Source organism: Balaenoptera borealis (assembly GCF_965194805.1).
Source record: "Balaenoptera borealis genome assembly, chromosome: 6".
Lineage (NCBI taxonomy): Eukaryota > Metazoa > Chordata > Mammalia > Artiodactyla > Balaenopteridae > Balaenoptera > Balaenoptera borealis.
Window position 1 is genome coordinate 67,869,143 of NC_138863.1, and position 16,660 is coordinate 67,885,802.

General features: G+C 39.0%; 1 long non-coding RNA gene across 1 annotated transcript; it reads left to right on the forward strand.

The window, feature by feature from the left end:
- Positions 1 to 948: 948 nt before the first annotated feature.
- Positions 949 to 16,326, forward strand: LOC309630299. The gene is made up of 2 exons (XR_014245584.1): positions 949 to 9,034; positions 9,065 to 16,326. It is a non-coding gene; the product is annotated as an uncharacterized lncRNA (long non-coding RNA).
- Positions 16,327 to 16,660: the final 334 nt, after the last annotated feature.

The following is a 16,660-nucleotide window of genomic DNA, read 5'->3' on the forward strand; positions in this document are numbered from 1 at the left end:
CAGCAGGTAAGAAGGTTCACGGTTCCCTCCTGTGCACCAGTCAGAGCATCTCTCCTTTTACCTGGTTTACAAATGGGGCTGTGCATACGTTTTTGGTGACAAGAATGATTTTGCTGCCAAAACATGTTGGGTAACCCCTGCTAACACATGCCTGGGGAGGCGGGGGGGAGACCAGGAATGCTCTCTACATCTGGGAAAGGGGAGACCTTGTGTACAGACACCCCCTTCCTGATTCTAAGGGCTCCCCATCCTCTCTCTGCCCTCACTGTCCCTTTCCCGAAATGCTGACTGGTCCTCTTCTACAGAGTCTCTGATCCCCAAGTTGGCTCTGGCTTCCCACAGAGTGACTCAGGGGTGGCCGAGGCTGGGTGACTGAATGGGGTGAGGGCACAAACCCAGTCAGGACGGGCAGGGGTGCTTTTCCACACCACACACCAGGTTTGGGGCTAAGAGTAAAAGACTTGGGGAGAGGTGGAGTCAAGATGGTGGTGTGGGAAGGCGCAGAGTTAGCGTCTCCCCACAACTAGGGCACCTGCCGGCCACTGGTGGGGGACTCTGGCACCCAAAGAGATGGGAGGAACCCCAGAATGAACCGGTAGGATGTAGGGGGACTGAGGGTGGAAGAGAAGTGGAGGCCAGACAGGATCAGCGACCCTGAGGCCGGGGAGATCAGGAGAGGCAGGTGGGAGGGGCCATCCAGGAGGAGTGGGAGAGGAGCGGAGGGCAACTGCCCTGCCCACTGGGGCCCAGGGAGCCTGCTGAGCTCCCAGGCCGATCCCCTGCCCTCCAAAGCCCCCTCCAGGTCACATGGGTCCTTGCGGGGCATAGGAAGGAGGCCAAGGGGAGAACAGGAGAGGCAGGCAGGAGGGGAGCTCTGGGAGGAGCAGGAGAGGAGCAGAGGGCGATTGCCCCGCCCACTCATGCACAGGGAGCCTGCTGAGCTCCCAGGCCAATCCCCTGCCCTCCAAGCTCCCTTCAGGCTGCGTGGATCCTTGGGGGCATAGGAGGGAGGCCGGGGAGATCAGGAGAGGCAGACAGGAGGGGCCCTCCCAGACCCCAAACCAGAAGAGCAGGAGAGGAGAGGAGGACATTTGCCCTGCCCACTCGAGGCCAGGAAGCCTGCCGAGCTCCCAGGTGAGGTCCCCTGCCCTCTGAGACCAGGGGTGGGGGGCATGCCTGGGCCCCTTCTGTTCCGTGAGCCTAAACCCCACCCCCACCCCCCCCACAGGCCACAGGGCCTTTTCCAGCCCTGTGGGTCCTCAGCTTTGGCCCTGCCCACCCCCCAAACCTCACCCTTGCTTAGGCCCCACTCTCCAGAGCCAAGGCCTTCCCCCCACCTTGTTTTTTTTTTTCTTTTCCCTCTTTTTTACTATTGTGGTACTGATATAACTTCCAGTTGTTGATTCATCTGTATTTTTATTTTTACATTCTTTCTAACATATCTGTTAGTTTCCTAGTCTAATTTTATTTTTAGTTTGTTATTGTTTTTTTTTTTTGGCCACCCCATGCGGCTGGCAGAATCTTGGTTCGCAAGCCCAGGGTCGGGCAAAAGCTCCTGTGGTGGAAGCTCTGAGTCCAAACCACTGGACTAACAGAGAACTTCAGACCCCAGGGAATATTCATCAGAGTGAGACCTCACAGAGGTCCTCATCTCAGCACCAAGACCCAGCTCTACCCAATAGCCTACAGACTCCAGTGTTGGACGCCTCAGGCCAAACAACCAGTAAAAGAGGAACACAATCCCACTCATAAAAAAAAAGAAAAAAGAAAATGAAACACCAAAAAAGTATGTCACAGATGAAGGAGCAAGGTAAAAACCTACAAGACCAAATAAATGAAGAGGAAATAGGCAGTCTACCTGAAAAAGAATTCAGAGTAATGATAGTAAAGATGATCCAGAATCTTGGAAATAAGAGTGGAAGCATGGATTGAGAAAATACAAGAAATGTTTAACAAGATCTAGAAGAACTAAAGAACATAAACAGAGATGAACAACACAATAACTGAAATGAAAAATACACTAGAAGGAATCAATAACAGAATAACTGAGGCAGGAGAACGAATAAGTGACCTGGAAGACAAAATGGTGGAAATAACTGCCGAGGAGCAGAATAAAGAAAAAAGAATGAAAAGAATTGAAGACAATCTCAGAGACTTCTGTACAACACTAAACGCACGAACATTCGAATTATAGGGGTCCCAGAAGAAGAGAGAAAAAGAAAGGGTCTGAGAAAATATTTGAAGAGATTAAAGTTGAAAACTTCCCTAACATGGGAAAGGAAATAGTCACCCAAGTCCAGGAAGCACAGAGAGTCCCAGACAGGATAAACCCTAGGAAAAACGCACCAAGACACATATTAATCAAACTAACAAAAATTAAATTCAAAGAAAAAATATTAAAAGCAGCAAGGGAAAAACAAAAAATAACATACAAAGGAGTCCCTCTAAGGTTATCAGCTGATTTTTCAGTGGGAATTCTGCAGGCCAGAAGGGAGTGGCAGGATATACTTAAAGTGATGAAAGAGAAAAACCTACAACCGAGATAACCCTACCCAACAAGGATCTCATTCAGATTCATTGGAGAAGTCAAAAGCTTTACAGACAAGCAAAAGCTAAGAGAATTCAGCACCACCAAACCAGCTTTAGAACAAATGCTAAAGAAACTTCTCTAAGTGGGAAACACAAGAGAAGAAAAAGACCCACAAAAACAAGCCTAAAACAATTAAGAAAATGGTAATAGGAACATACATATCAATAATAACCTTGAATGTAAATGGATTAAATGCCCCAACCAAAAGACACAGACTGGCTGAATGGATACAAAAACAAGACCCATATATATGCTGTCTAAAAGAGACCCACTTCAGACCTAGGGACACATACAGACTGAAGGTGAGGGATGGAAAAAGATATTCCATGCAAATGGAAATCAAAAGAAAGCTGGAGTAGCAATACTCGTATCTGATAAAGTAGACTTTAAAATAAAGACAAGAGACAAAGAAGGAAAGGAAACGAAGAAAACAATAGCAAAGATCAATAAAACTAAAAGCTGGTTCTTTGAGAAGATAAACAAAATTGATAAACCCTTAGCCAGACTCATCAAGAAAAAAAAGCAGAGGACACAAATCAATAAAATTAGAAATAAAAGAGAAATCACAACTGACACAGCAGAAATACAAAGGATTATAAGAGACTACTACAAACAACTATATGCTTATAAAATGGGCAACCACGAAGAAATGGACAAATTCCCGGAAAAGTACAATTTTCCAAGACTGAACCAGGAAGAATTAGAAAATAGAAACAGACCTATCACAAGTAATGAAATTGAAACCGTAATTAAAAATCTTCCAACAAACAGAAGTCCAGGACCAGATTTCACAGGCGAATTCTGTCAAACATTTAGAGAAGAGCTAACACCCATCCTTCTCAAACTCTTCCAAAAAATTGCAGAGGGAGAAACACTCCCAAATTGATTCTATGAAGCCACCATCACCCTGATACCAAAACCAGAAAATGATATCACAAAAAAAGAAACTTATAGATCAATATCACTGATGAACATAGATGCAAAAATCCTGAACAAAATACTAACAAACAGACTCCAACGCACATTAAAAGGATCATACACCATGATCAAGTGGGATTTATCCCAAGGATGCAAGGATTCTTCAATGTACACAAATCAATCAGTGTGATACACCACATTAACAAGGAATAAAAACCATATGATCATCTCAATAGATGCAGAAAAAGCTTTTGACAAAATTCAACACCCATTTTTGATGAAAACTCTCCAGAAAATGGGCATAGAGGGAACTGACCTCAATATAATAAAGGCCATATGTGGCAAACCCACAGCAAGCATCATACTGGTGAAAAACTGAAAGCATTTCCACTAAGATCAGGAACAAGACAAGGATGTCCACTCTCGCCACTCTTAATTCAACATAGTTTTGGAAGTCCTAGCCACGGCAATCAGAGAGGAAGAAGGAATCCAAATTGGAAAAGAAGAAGTAAACTGTCACTGTGTGCCTATGACATGATACTACACATAGAAAATCCTAAAGATGCCACCAGGAAACTACTAGAACTAATCAATAAATTTGGTAAAGGTTGCAGGATACAAAATTAATGCACAGAAATCTCTGGCGTTCCTATACACCAACAACAAAAAATCAGAAGTTAAGGAAACACTCCCATTTGCCATTGCAACAAAAAGAAAATACCTAGGAATAAACCTGCCTAAGGAGGAAAAGACTTGTACTCAGAAGACTATAAAACACTGATGAAAGAAATCAAAGATGACATAAACAGATGGAGAAATATACCATGTTCTTGGATTGGAAGAATCAATATTGTGAAAACGACTATACTACCCAAAGCAATCTACAGATTCAGTGCAATCTCTATCAAACTACCAATGGCATTCTTCACAGAACTAGAACAAAAAATCTTACAATTTGTATGGAAACACAAAAGACCCCGAATAGCCAAAGCAATCTTGAGAAAGAAAAATGGAGTTGTAGGAATCAGGCTCCCTGCCTTCAAACTATACCACAAAGCTACAGTAATCAAGACAGTATGGTACTGGCCCAAAAACAGAAATATAGATCAATGGTACAGGATAGAATGCCCAGAGATAAACCCACACACATATAGGCACCTAATTTATGACAAAGGAGGTAAGAACATACAATGGAGAAATGACAGCCTCTTCAATAAGTGGTGCTGGGAAAACAGGACAGCTACATGTAAAAGAATGAAATTAGAACACTACCTAACACCATATACAAAAATAAACTCCAGATGGATTAAAGACTTAAATGTAAGACCAGACACTATAAAACTTTTAGAGGAAAAGATAGGAAAAACACTCTTTGACATAAACCACAGCAAGATACTTTTTGACCCACTTCCTAGAGTAACAGAAATAAAAGCAAAAATAAATAAATGGGACTTAATTAAACTTAAAAGCTTTTGCACAGCAAAGGAAACCATAAGCAAGACAAAAAGACAGCCCTCAGAATGGGAGAAAATATTTGCAAATGAAACAACAGACAATGGATTAATCTCCAAAATCTGCAAACAGCTCATGGAGCTCAATATTAAAAAAAAAATCCAGTTAAAAAATGGGTGGAAGACTTAAATAGACATTTCACCAAGGAAGACATACAGATGCCCAAGAGGCACGTGAAAAAAGATGCTCAACATCACTAATTATTAGAGAATGCAAATCAAAACTACAATGAGGTATCACCTCACGCTGGTCAGAATGGCCATTATCAAAAAAATCTAGAAACAATCCTGGAGAGGGTGTGGTGAAAAGGGAACCTTCCTGCACTGTTGCTGGGAATGTAAATTGATACAACCACTATGGAAAACAGTATGGAGGTTCCTTTAAAAACTAAAAATAGAACTACCATATGACCTAGCAATCCCACTACTGGATATATACCCTGAGAAAACCATAATTCAAAAAGAGACATGCACCACAATGTTCATAGCAGCAATATTTACAATAGCCAGGACATGGAACCAACCTAAATGTCCATCGACAGATGAATGGATAAAGAAGATGTGGCACATATATACAATGGAGTATTACTCAGCCATAAAAAGAAATGAAATTGAGATATTTGTAGTGAGGTGGATGGATGTAGAGTCTGTCATACAAAGTGAAGTAAGTCAGAAAGAGAAAAACATATACCGTATGCTAACATATAGATATGAAATCTAAAAAAAAAAAATGCTACTGATGAACCTCATTGCAGGGCAGGAATAAAGAGGTAGACTTAGAGAATGGAGTTGATGACATGGGGTGGGAGGGTGATGCTGGGGCAAAGTGAGAGTAGCATCGACATATATACACCACCGAATGTAACATAGTTGGCTGGTGGGAAGCAGCAGCGCATAGCACAGGGAGATCGGCTCAGTGCTTTGCGATGACCTTGAGGGGTGGGATAGGGAGGATGGGAGGGAGGCTCAAGAGGGAGGGTATATGGGGACGTGTATGCATATGGCCGATTTGCTTTGTTGTACAACAGAAACTAACACAGTCCTGTGAAGCAATTATACTCCAATAAAGATCTATTTAAAAAAAAATTTCGGCTTTGACTTTTATATATTTCTCCCCTTGACTTTTGTATATTCACATAGTCCACAATTGTGTATAATCTCTATTGATTTCTCAAAACCACGTTTTGGTCACCAAATTTCGTGGTGGTGGTGTTTGCCAGACAATTACATCTGAAAGCTTATTAAGACCTCTACTAAATTATAATTTCCTAATGTCTATTTCCACTTTTCCCTCACAGAGCCATTCTTTTCTGTGTCTTGTAGTGAATAAGATTTGGGGCTTTAAAACACAGAGACCTAGGTTCGAATCCTTGCCCTACTACCTACTAGCTGCTAAGCCATTAATGCTAAGCAATCCTGAGCAAGTAGCTTAATATCTTTCCTCAATTACCGTGTTTGGAAATAGGACTAATGCTACTTGCCAAATAGAGCTATTATTAAGATTAAATTAAATATGGTATAAATATGCTTATCATACAGTTTTTGGCACTTAATAAATATCAATTGTTTTAATTTTTGTTACGAGATACAGAGATAAGACAAGGTCATTGTCATAATAATTGAGATTATGGGGTCAGTGGGCATGGTTTGCACTTCTAAAGACTCACGGAAGTCTTAAGTGAAAGGAGCAATAATTCTTCTCTGGCTACTGAAACTGCTAGGGGGAAGTCCTAGTCCTGTTGCCTTTTTATACTACAGAATCTGCCTTGCACCTTGGCTGTTAATGAGAATAGTGTTCTATTTCAGGGGACCCCAGCTCATTTCCAATTGTTCGGTTTCTTTGCATCACCATAGTAAAATGCGATAGTAGTTTATAGAGGACAGGGTGTTTTGAAGATTTGCTTGTTCCCTATTTATTTTTACTCTATATAAAATAAACATTCCACATTATTAAATGGAAAATGGCGACTTGATTCATTATTACTTGATTAATAATGATTCATTATTGATTAATAATTTTCAATTAAATGGAAAATGGCGACTTGATTCATTATTACATCAATATTACTTGATTCATTTCCCTTAGGGGTTTTTTCTAAGGATCAAAAACTTCAGCCTTGATCTCAGTATGCATATCTACTATCTGTCATGTTATAATTTAACTCCATAATTGTGTTTTAAACTAGATATTTCTCAACTTTGGCATTTTACAAAGCAAAAAAAGAAGTAATAAGTTGAGGGTTTTTTTTTTTTGTTGTTTGGTTTTAAAGGTGCAACTGTGGCATTTTCAAGAAAAGCAGACGCTTTTGATATGAACATGAAAACTTTCCCTCTTGAGAAGATTCGAGCCAGTTTCTGAATTTTACTATCTCGGGGAACTATTTACAGTTACTTCCCTGAAATAAGCAACTTGAAGAATAAAAAACAATTTTATAGCCAATTGATGTCTTTTTTAAAGCTTTTCTTCTTTTCTCCAAGATTTGATCTTACAATTATTGTTTGAGTACAGGAGATACACAAATAAATTTAAAATTTTTGCATTAAAATATAAAAAGAATAGTATGCTACATGTAGCTTCATATTTTCTCTAATCTTTTCTATGGTTCAGTACCGGTAGAAATGATGTAGGTGATATTATTCTTCAGCTTCTACAACTACTGAGAAGAAATTACTTTTCAGGGAAAATGTATGCTTTTATAAAAATAAGACTCGAGTTCATGTAGAGCCTTTGTAGAGTTAGAACTTCCATTGCTAAATTTCATTTGGAAGATCCCAGGAGTATACTATACTTATTTTATCTGCTTCTGAATGATGAAAGACTAAGTTGAATCTACTTGTGGTTAAACTTCAGTTTATGGATATAATATTATCCTGTTAGTAATGAAACTTTGTATGATTTTGGCTGATTAATAGTCTGAGAAATGGGAATATTATTAAAATTCTTACAGCCAAATACAAGAAAAACTCCTTTAAGCTCATGGAGAATCAAGTTTTTCTATTGAATGCAATGCAGTTCTCACGCTAATTACCTGAAATAAGCATAGACTTCACAGCTTGAGGGCACTATCCTCCACAAGACACCTCACTTTAGACACCAGTCATACTCTCCTGGGTGCACAGGCTACCTTTGCTTCTGAACAACTGGCTACATAAGCAGGGGTTCCCATTACCTTTCAGCTTCAATTATTCACTGGAATAATTCACAGAACTCAGGAAAGTGCTATACTTATGATTATGTTACCAGGTTGGCGTGCATTGTGTCAAATGGCTTCAACCAAGGAGGTCAGCGGAAGACCCGGACCAGCAATCTTGGTCCTCCTGATAGCAAGCAAAGAATTGCAGACTACCACTTCGGGCTTAAGCACAAAGCAAAGTTTGTTTAAAGCATAGTTACACTCTCAGAGAGAGAGAACGGGCTGTTTCTGCGAGGCGAAAGCAGCATTCCTGTACAGGCTTAAGGGTGTTTTTAAGGAGCATTATGTGGGCAGGCGGGGTGAGCGACGGGGTATCATTGTTTGATTGACAGTCCCGAGCTATGTAACAAGTTCACTATTGCGCATGCTCTCACCCTAGATTCGCTAAGAAACGCCCATGGCGGGGCGGGGGCAAAACCACATGTAGATTTTAATATAATGATAGTATAATGAGTTTGGGTTTACTATAGGTTATACACCTGTCTGGTATGGGCATGCGCAGCCCGGGGAAGGTCCCTAGTGTTACTGTGTCCCCTCTTTATCAGGATAAGTTTGCCCACCACACGACCATAGTTTCGCCCCTTCTGGGTGGGGTCAGGGGATGTTCCCCAGATGGTTGGGGTGTAACGTGACTCCTTGCTGCTAACGTCAGGGGAGGGTCCCCAAGTGTTTGGGGTGTGACTTGATTATTCCCCTTTTGTCCTTTCACCACTGTCACCTCCTTGCTGCTAATGTCTGACTAACTACCTAACAATTATACTTTTATTATAAAGGATACAGATCAGCCAAATGAAGAGATGCATAAGGAGATGTCTGGGAGGGTCTCAAATATGAAGCCTCTGTGTCCCCAGGACCCTTCACCCTCCTAGTAAATCTATGGGTATCATAGCCAGGAAGCTCACCTGAGCTTTAGTATCTAGAGTTTTTGTTGGAATTTTATTAGGTAGGCATGACTGATTGAATCATTGGTCACTTGGTTGAATTCAATTTCCAGCCCCCATCCCCTCCCTGAGGCTGGGCTAATAATCATGTGGCTCAGTCCCAACCCTCTAATCACCTGGCTGGTCATTCTGGTATAGCCAACCCCCATCCAGAAACTGTCTAGGGGCCCACCTTGTGAGCCACCTCATTAGCATAAGCTCAGGTGTCCTTTGAGATGCCTGCTGTGTATAACAAAGACCCTCCTATCAGTGGGAAATTTTAAAGATTGAGGATCTCTCTCTCTCTATCAGGTACAAGGGAACAAAGACCAGACAAGTTCTTTATTATACAATTATAAAGTTTTAGAGATTGTGGGTTTTTTTGTGTACTTAACTATGTAATATATATAACAAAATACATGTATGGCATCCTACTCTTGGAAACACTGTGAAGAATCTTAGTGGGGTAAATCAAATGTGGCTTGCTTAATTCCAGCTCATGCTGTCCCTACACGTGAATATCTTTCTACCACTCCTCTGTGAGGCTGTATCTCATCACTTTCTTAACAACCTCAAGGTCCACCTCTTCCAAGAAGCCTTTTTTCTTTAGTGCACTTTGTGCTAGTGGTTTTCTTTTTCACAGTTCTACCTTTACAATGAAATGTGTCAGTGTGTGTGTATTATCATTTAGCTGCTTACGCGTTTCTATGGACATTTGGGTTCTGACAACTAAGAAAAACTGGGGAAGAAATTGGGATGTAGAGAATTAAAATTGGTTAGACATAAAGGAAGATTCTAGATACAGGAGGGTTTTGATTCCTAGAAAGTACCAAATATCCCATGTTTTCATTTTTTATACAAATTCTAGTTACATGAGGTTCTGCTCATGTCTGGCACTGGTCATGTTTCTTAGATGCAATAATATTCAAGGTAAGTGAGCTCCCAGGGACAATGCGTTTTAGAGAGAGGAGAGAGATAACAAGTAAACAAGCACATGGCACTAGATAATTTCAGATAGTGATGGGTGATGATATGACAAGAGAGGAAGAATACGTGGGGCAGGAAGAATATGTAGCTTCAGTTTGTGTGATCTCCTCTGAAGTTGTGATATATTGAGCAGAATGATATGAAGGAGTCAGTCACACAGTGACCTGGGGGCACAGTGCTCCAGGCAGAGGGAACAGTAGATGCAAAGGCTCTAAGACCAGACTGCACTCGGTGTAGCTGAGGAACAAAAAAGCACAGCGTAACTTTCAGAAACTGAGGGGGAGACAAATGTTAAACGAAGTCACAGAAGAAGGTAGAAACCAGGGTCATGGTAAGGGATAGATTTTATTCTGAGTTTACTAGAAAATATAAAAACTACAGAAATATAAGAAAAAATAATCCATAGCCCAATAGAAACACTAACTGTGGACAAAATATCAACTCATTTCTCTTCAGTATTTTTTTACTGCATATATAGAAGTACACATAAAAAAAACATCGGGGGTGAAGATATAGTTTTGTGACTTGCCTTTTTTTCACCAAACAATATGCTATGGGCACTTTTTCATGTCTGTACATACTGTTTTACAATGATGTTAATGGCAGCACATATTCTTTTATATGGATGTGCCATATTTATGTATTCAATCTACTATTTTTGAACATTCACTTTTTAAAAAATTTATTTAATTTTATTTTTGGCTACGTTGGGTCTTCGTTGCTGCGAGCGGGCTTTCTCTTGTTGCAGCGAGTGGGGGCTACTCTTCGTTGTGGTGCGCGGGCTTCTCATTGCGGTGGCTTCTCTTCTTGCGGAGCAGGGGCTCTAGGCACACGGGCTTCAGTAGTTGTGGTGCGCGGCCTCAGTAGTTGTGGCCCGCGGGCTCTAGAGCGCAGGCTCAGTAGTTGTGGTGCCCGGGCTTAGTTGCTCCGTGGCATGTGGGATCTTCCCAGATCAGGGCTCGAACCTGTGTCCCCTGCATTGGCAGGTGGATTCTTAACCACTGCGCCACCAGGGAAGTCCAGAGCACTCACTTTCTTATCTCTTTTTTCTCCCTTGCTTCAGGGATTATTCTTGTATTTAAAACATTTTACACATTTCTGATTATTCCTTCAGAATAAATTCATAACATGGAAATACTAGGTCAAATAGTATAAACACTTTTAGGGCTTCCAATGTGTAAATTTCCTCTAAAAATACACCAATTTGCACTCCCAGTCAGTGGTTGAAGTTTCTGACTCACTGTACCCTCACTTTAAAAAGCACTTCAACTTTAAGAGGTAAAAATCATGTCTTGTAGTTTTTTAGTGACTGTGTTTAATGAGATTAATACATTTTCCACTTACTTATTGGCCTTTATATTTCTTTTTTGTGTGAATTGAATTGGTACATTTTTCGTAAAGCTTTTCTTGATTCACTAGGTGAAAGTTTTTCATCCTCTTCTCAACTTCCAGAGTATTTTATTTTTGCTTTATGGATTTATAGTCTTCCTTGTATTGTAGCATTGAGTAATAAATTTTGTAGTTCTCCTCATAGATGTGAGGTTGGAATCTTTGTTTCTTTTCCTGGATACTAGCACAAGGTAACACATAAAGTGAGTACTTAAGATGTGTTTGTTGAGTCAATAACTGATCCTCATATTTAGTTTAGCAGATACTAGTGTAGAGCAACTTATCATGATTTGGGTGTTACTTTTATGCATGTTCTTTAGGTTAGTTTTCAAATAAAGTATCCGTTTTTGAAATGATGCTGTGTTGATGAGTTTAATTTGCTAAAATCCATTTTACTGCATCATGAATTATATATTGTCATATTTCTTCCTCATTTTCAATTATCATTGTATACTTGATTCTAGTCCAATTACAGACGTTCATCAAATGCAATAGTACTTGAGCTTAGTTTAGACAGTTTAAACTTTACTGTGTATAAGAATCATAACGAGGACTTGTTCAAAGAGAGGAATGGTCTCTGCCCCCAGAGTTTCTGATTCTATAGGCCTGAGGTGGGGTCCAAGAATTTGCATTTCTAACATGTTCCCAGGTGATACTGATGCTGCTGGCCTTCAGACCGCATTCTGAGAACCAGTAGTCTAAATGATATTCAGCACACTTAGTGTCCCCTTGGAAAGAGAGAGCAGCTGCTTCTTTGCATAATTTTTCTTATGAAGTATGTCCTAGCAAAGGATGTAGAAACAAACTTTGAGAAGAAGAGAATTTTGCCTATAGCTTTGGCAAGCGAACTGCCTTAGTGCCTTGCATTTTCTCTTGCTGGGAAATCCTCCTGTTGAGAGGGCCACCACCGTTACCATTTTAGAACTTGTTCTACTTTAAAGAACCAAGTGAGTTCAGAAGAGAGAAGAGAGAACAATGAGAAAGGACACCTGTGATGAACACAGGAGGGGGGTCCAGGTGTGATCAAATGAGCTCCATCAAATCACCAACTCTCCCAACCCCCCAAATATAGAAGTTGACGTGTTGGCTCTACCTGAGGCTGTCTCAGAAGGGAAATGTCATGAAAGTATAAACTGCTGCTTAGGGCAGCACAAGTCCCGTGGGGGCGTCAACTTCAACAAAATTGTTAAAACGTGTGCCAGCTTCAGGTTGGCAATTTCGAGTTCACTTCAGTAACGTCAATGACGCACCTTCACACAGTAAGCGCAATAGAGACAAAGAGGTGCCTTGCAACTGCCGGAGAGAGAAAAGAGTCCTCTGAGATGAAATGTTAACATAAGAAGTGGAAATGGTTTGTCATAGTTGCAAGCTGGCTCTTTGGGGTTCACTTTCCTATAGTGAGTGAACTGTAGTGTGGTACCCTAGCAAAAGAGTCTCAATAAAATTAGAACGATCGTTTAAAAAGGGCAGAGAGAGAGAGAGGCTAGAGAGAGAAGGAGAGAGAGTTCTTTCTTTTGTGTGTATGTGATAAGAAGCTTAACAAAAGTGAAAAAATGCTTTATGTGGATGTGAGTTTTCATGGCAGTCTCAAGCCGACACTCAGTTGCCTTTATTATAGACTAAGCTACTTTAGCAAGCAAAGGATAATGGAGACACAGAGAATGCAGGAAACAACAGTCAGGTGGGGAGGGGGCATGGAGAGACCTTTTGACAGGGAATGTTCTGTAACTAAAGAAACAATATACATTTATGTTTTTCGTGCACTCTACTCCTTATAAGAAAGAAAAAGAATATGTGAGTTTCTCCCTGCCCTGAATCCTTGAAGTTATTTTGAAATGTGATTTAATAGAATGCTAATTTTTACTTACAATGTCATATTTCATGTTTAGGGCCATGAAAAGTCTACATAGAAGAGAAAAGCATAGCTGGAGTGTGTTGAAATAGGAGTCATTTTTTAAAGTTTGTTTCCAGTATATTACAGTGGAAAAATAACGGAAACATATTTATCAGAAAATGAAACAATCAACCAGGCTCCTTGCTCTTTTACTTTCTGAAATGTTCGTGGGGGTCAGACTAGTCCAAAATTGGTGGGAGGAATTGAGGGACTCCATTAAATAACTTGCCACCTTATTTACATTGTTAGCTTGAATTTTACTCAAACATTTAGGTTTGTTTTGTTTTTCTTCTACATACATGAGATTCCATGGAGTCATAGAAAGTGAGGTTTGGAAAAGATATTAAATATGACCTATTGGCAGATGCTTGAATCCATTGGACAATATCTCCAACGTGCTGTACTCCAGTGACTTCTTGAATGATGGTATTCTCATCAAGACAATTGGGTGCATGTTTGAAGGTCTTTGACTATTAGACTGAACCAAAAATCTGTCTCCTTGTAATTACCATACCTTGTTCTTTCATTTAAGTCCATACTAAGCCAATCGTGTTTTCTCCCTGATATAGTAATGTATCTAGACAACTACCACCTCTTCTTCAATTCTAAAGGTTAAAAATTCCCAGGACCTTCATCACTGATTATGGTGTTTCAGGTGGTCTGATAAGTATGGAGTAGAGAGGGCCATTATTTATACTGAAGCAATTTCAGATCAATCTGAAATTCGATGACCACCCTACAACATTGACTCCTGTTAAAATAATTAAGTATAACTCCACCAATCCTTTTTATTTTTATACATGTTCCTCCTAAGAAGTTATACCTTTTTATATTCTACTTGTGCTGATGGTTCACTGGATTCAAATTTAGGGCATGGTATTTATTTTTATCAACCTCTTCTTATAATTGTCTATGTCCTTTCTCATCTGTGGGGATCTTTTTGAATCTAAACTTTATCCTTCAACATATATCACTCCAAGCTTTGTGTAACTCACAAATTAATTATATATGTGGACATGTGTATTTGTGTGTTGTTGTATGCACGTGTGTTTCTTCAGAATGGGGTAGTGATTGAGAGCTCCATCTCTGAAATCAAACAAATCTGATTCAAATTCTAGCTCTATCACTTACTAGCTTGTGACCTTTGGCAAATGAGTTAACCTTGCCAAATCCTGTTTCCTCTTCAGCGAAATGATTCCTACCTCGATGGGTCGTTATGGCAATTCAATATGATAATTTAATGTGTATAGAGCTTAGCATAGTTCCTGGCACATAGTAAGCAACTGGGGGAAAAATTTCTTAAGCTCACTAATTCTCAGTTTCCTGATTTGTAAAATAGAGGTAATAATAACATTTTTCTCATTGTGTTGTTGGGGGAAATTAAATGAGTTAATATAGCTAAGGGGCTTAGAACAGTGTCTGGAATATAGAAATTACTGTAGGTTTGCTTCTATCCTCATCAGTATTATTAATAGTTATTAGTGTTAGTCTTACTTAATTCATAGTAGGTGATCAAGATATGCTATTTGCTTGCCTTTTTGCTGCAAAATCATCCAGTTGCTTTCTATATTCATGATTAAAATCGCAAACATAAACTCATTCCAGTTCTTATAATTTTGGTTAATACATTCTCAATATTTTATTTAGAATATTTAGTTCTTTCAATTCATGCTTTATTCATTCTGATCATGTGTGCATTTTGTAGTGTGCAGAGCTAAATGCGAAATGCTTCGTTCTGAAGGGAGATTCCAATATTCTTGGTATCTTTGAGAAGAATTACTGATTTCCAAGGAAACTGATTTTTTTTTCAAAGATTAAGGTCTTCTAAATAACTGTGAACCTCTAATTTCCTTTTTATGGAAGATCATTATATATTTTTACATCATAACATCTTTCTCATTTTCTCCAATAACCTATTTGTTACTCAAATAACCATCACTGAGTACTTACTTTGTGGGAAGTAATGTGTGGGATGTTTTCAAGGATACAGTTTCTCCTCCAGGAAAGCCTTACAAGGCAATGCGTAGGGATGTATGATCTTCTTACAAGGTGATGACCTAAAAAACTAGGAACAATAAAATTAGGAATAGTCATACAATCTATCAGAGTGATTATTATCTGCCTATCATGTGAACTGTGTTATTGTGCTTCAGAACAATATTGTACTTTTTGCAGGTGAGAATGGGTTGATAAAACAGTTGAGGAGGAGAGAGCCTACTGGGCCAGGTTGTGGAGGAAAAAAAGTGGGTAGTGTACCTTTGGTTAGAGTAGGGGCTGTGGGCATGGGTAATAAATAATGAAGTTGGAAACCTATTTGGACCCTCTGGACTGTTACAAACACATAAAGAATTTTTTTTTTTTAAATTATATACTATGTAAAGCTACTACATATACTTTTATTTTATGCTTTTTCACTTTTTACAACTAGAAACTACTTAAAACCACCATGCTAATTTGGTTTATGCCTATATATTGCATAGTAGAATGTACTGAAAAAAATTATATGATAAACTTTGTATATTACGAGTTGCCTTATATAACAATGCTTAGCTAAAAATTTCAGTTTTTCTTTAAGATATACCAACATGGAAGTAGCTTCTGAGTAATTGGTTTCAAAACAATAAGTTCGTGTACTCTGTTTTATATTTACTTATTTTTCGTTTCATGAAAATTTTTTAGGTTTTTAAAAAATTTTCTCTCCATGTTGCAATTTGAAAATTTTACTTTTACCTTTTCAGTTCAGAAAGAAAATGGGCTTTAGAAATATCATTATGAGTAAAAAATAATCCAGAAAAGTTTTATAAGACATGAGAATACTAGTAACAGCAAACATAATTGCAAATACTTTTGCACTTGCTTTATTTTCCAATAACCAGCTTATTTCCTAGCACATAGTAGGCACTCAATAAAATGTTTTTTTTTTTTTAACAAATAAGTAAATGAGACTAAAGTTGTGAGTCTAATTTTCAAAAATACTCAGAAGTATATTTCCCAGAAACATTCTATTTTCTATCCTTAGGCTGCTTTCCAATAAGCCATTTTGGAAATAGATGGTATTAATGCTAATGGAGATTCATTAACAGTACATGTAAGTCGTGGCAAAGTAAAGTCTATTAAGTAACATCAACTTTATTTAGAAATTTAAGTCCAGCTTTACAATTTTTTGTTAACGATAATCACAAATTTAAAATAGACTGTAGAGATGGAAGGGATCTTAGAGACCATCTCATCCGGTGAAGAAACTAAAGCTCATAGCG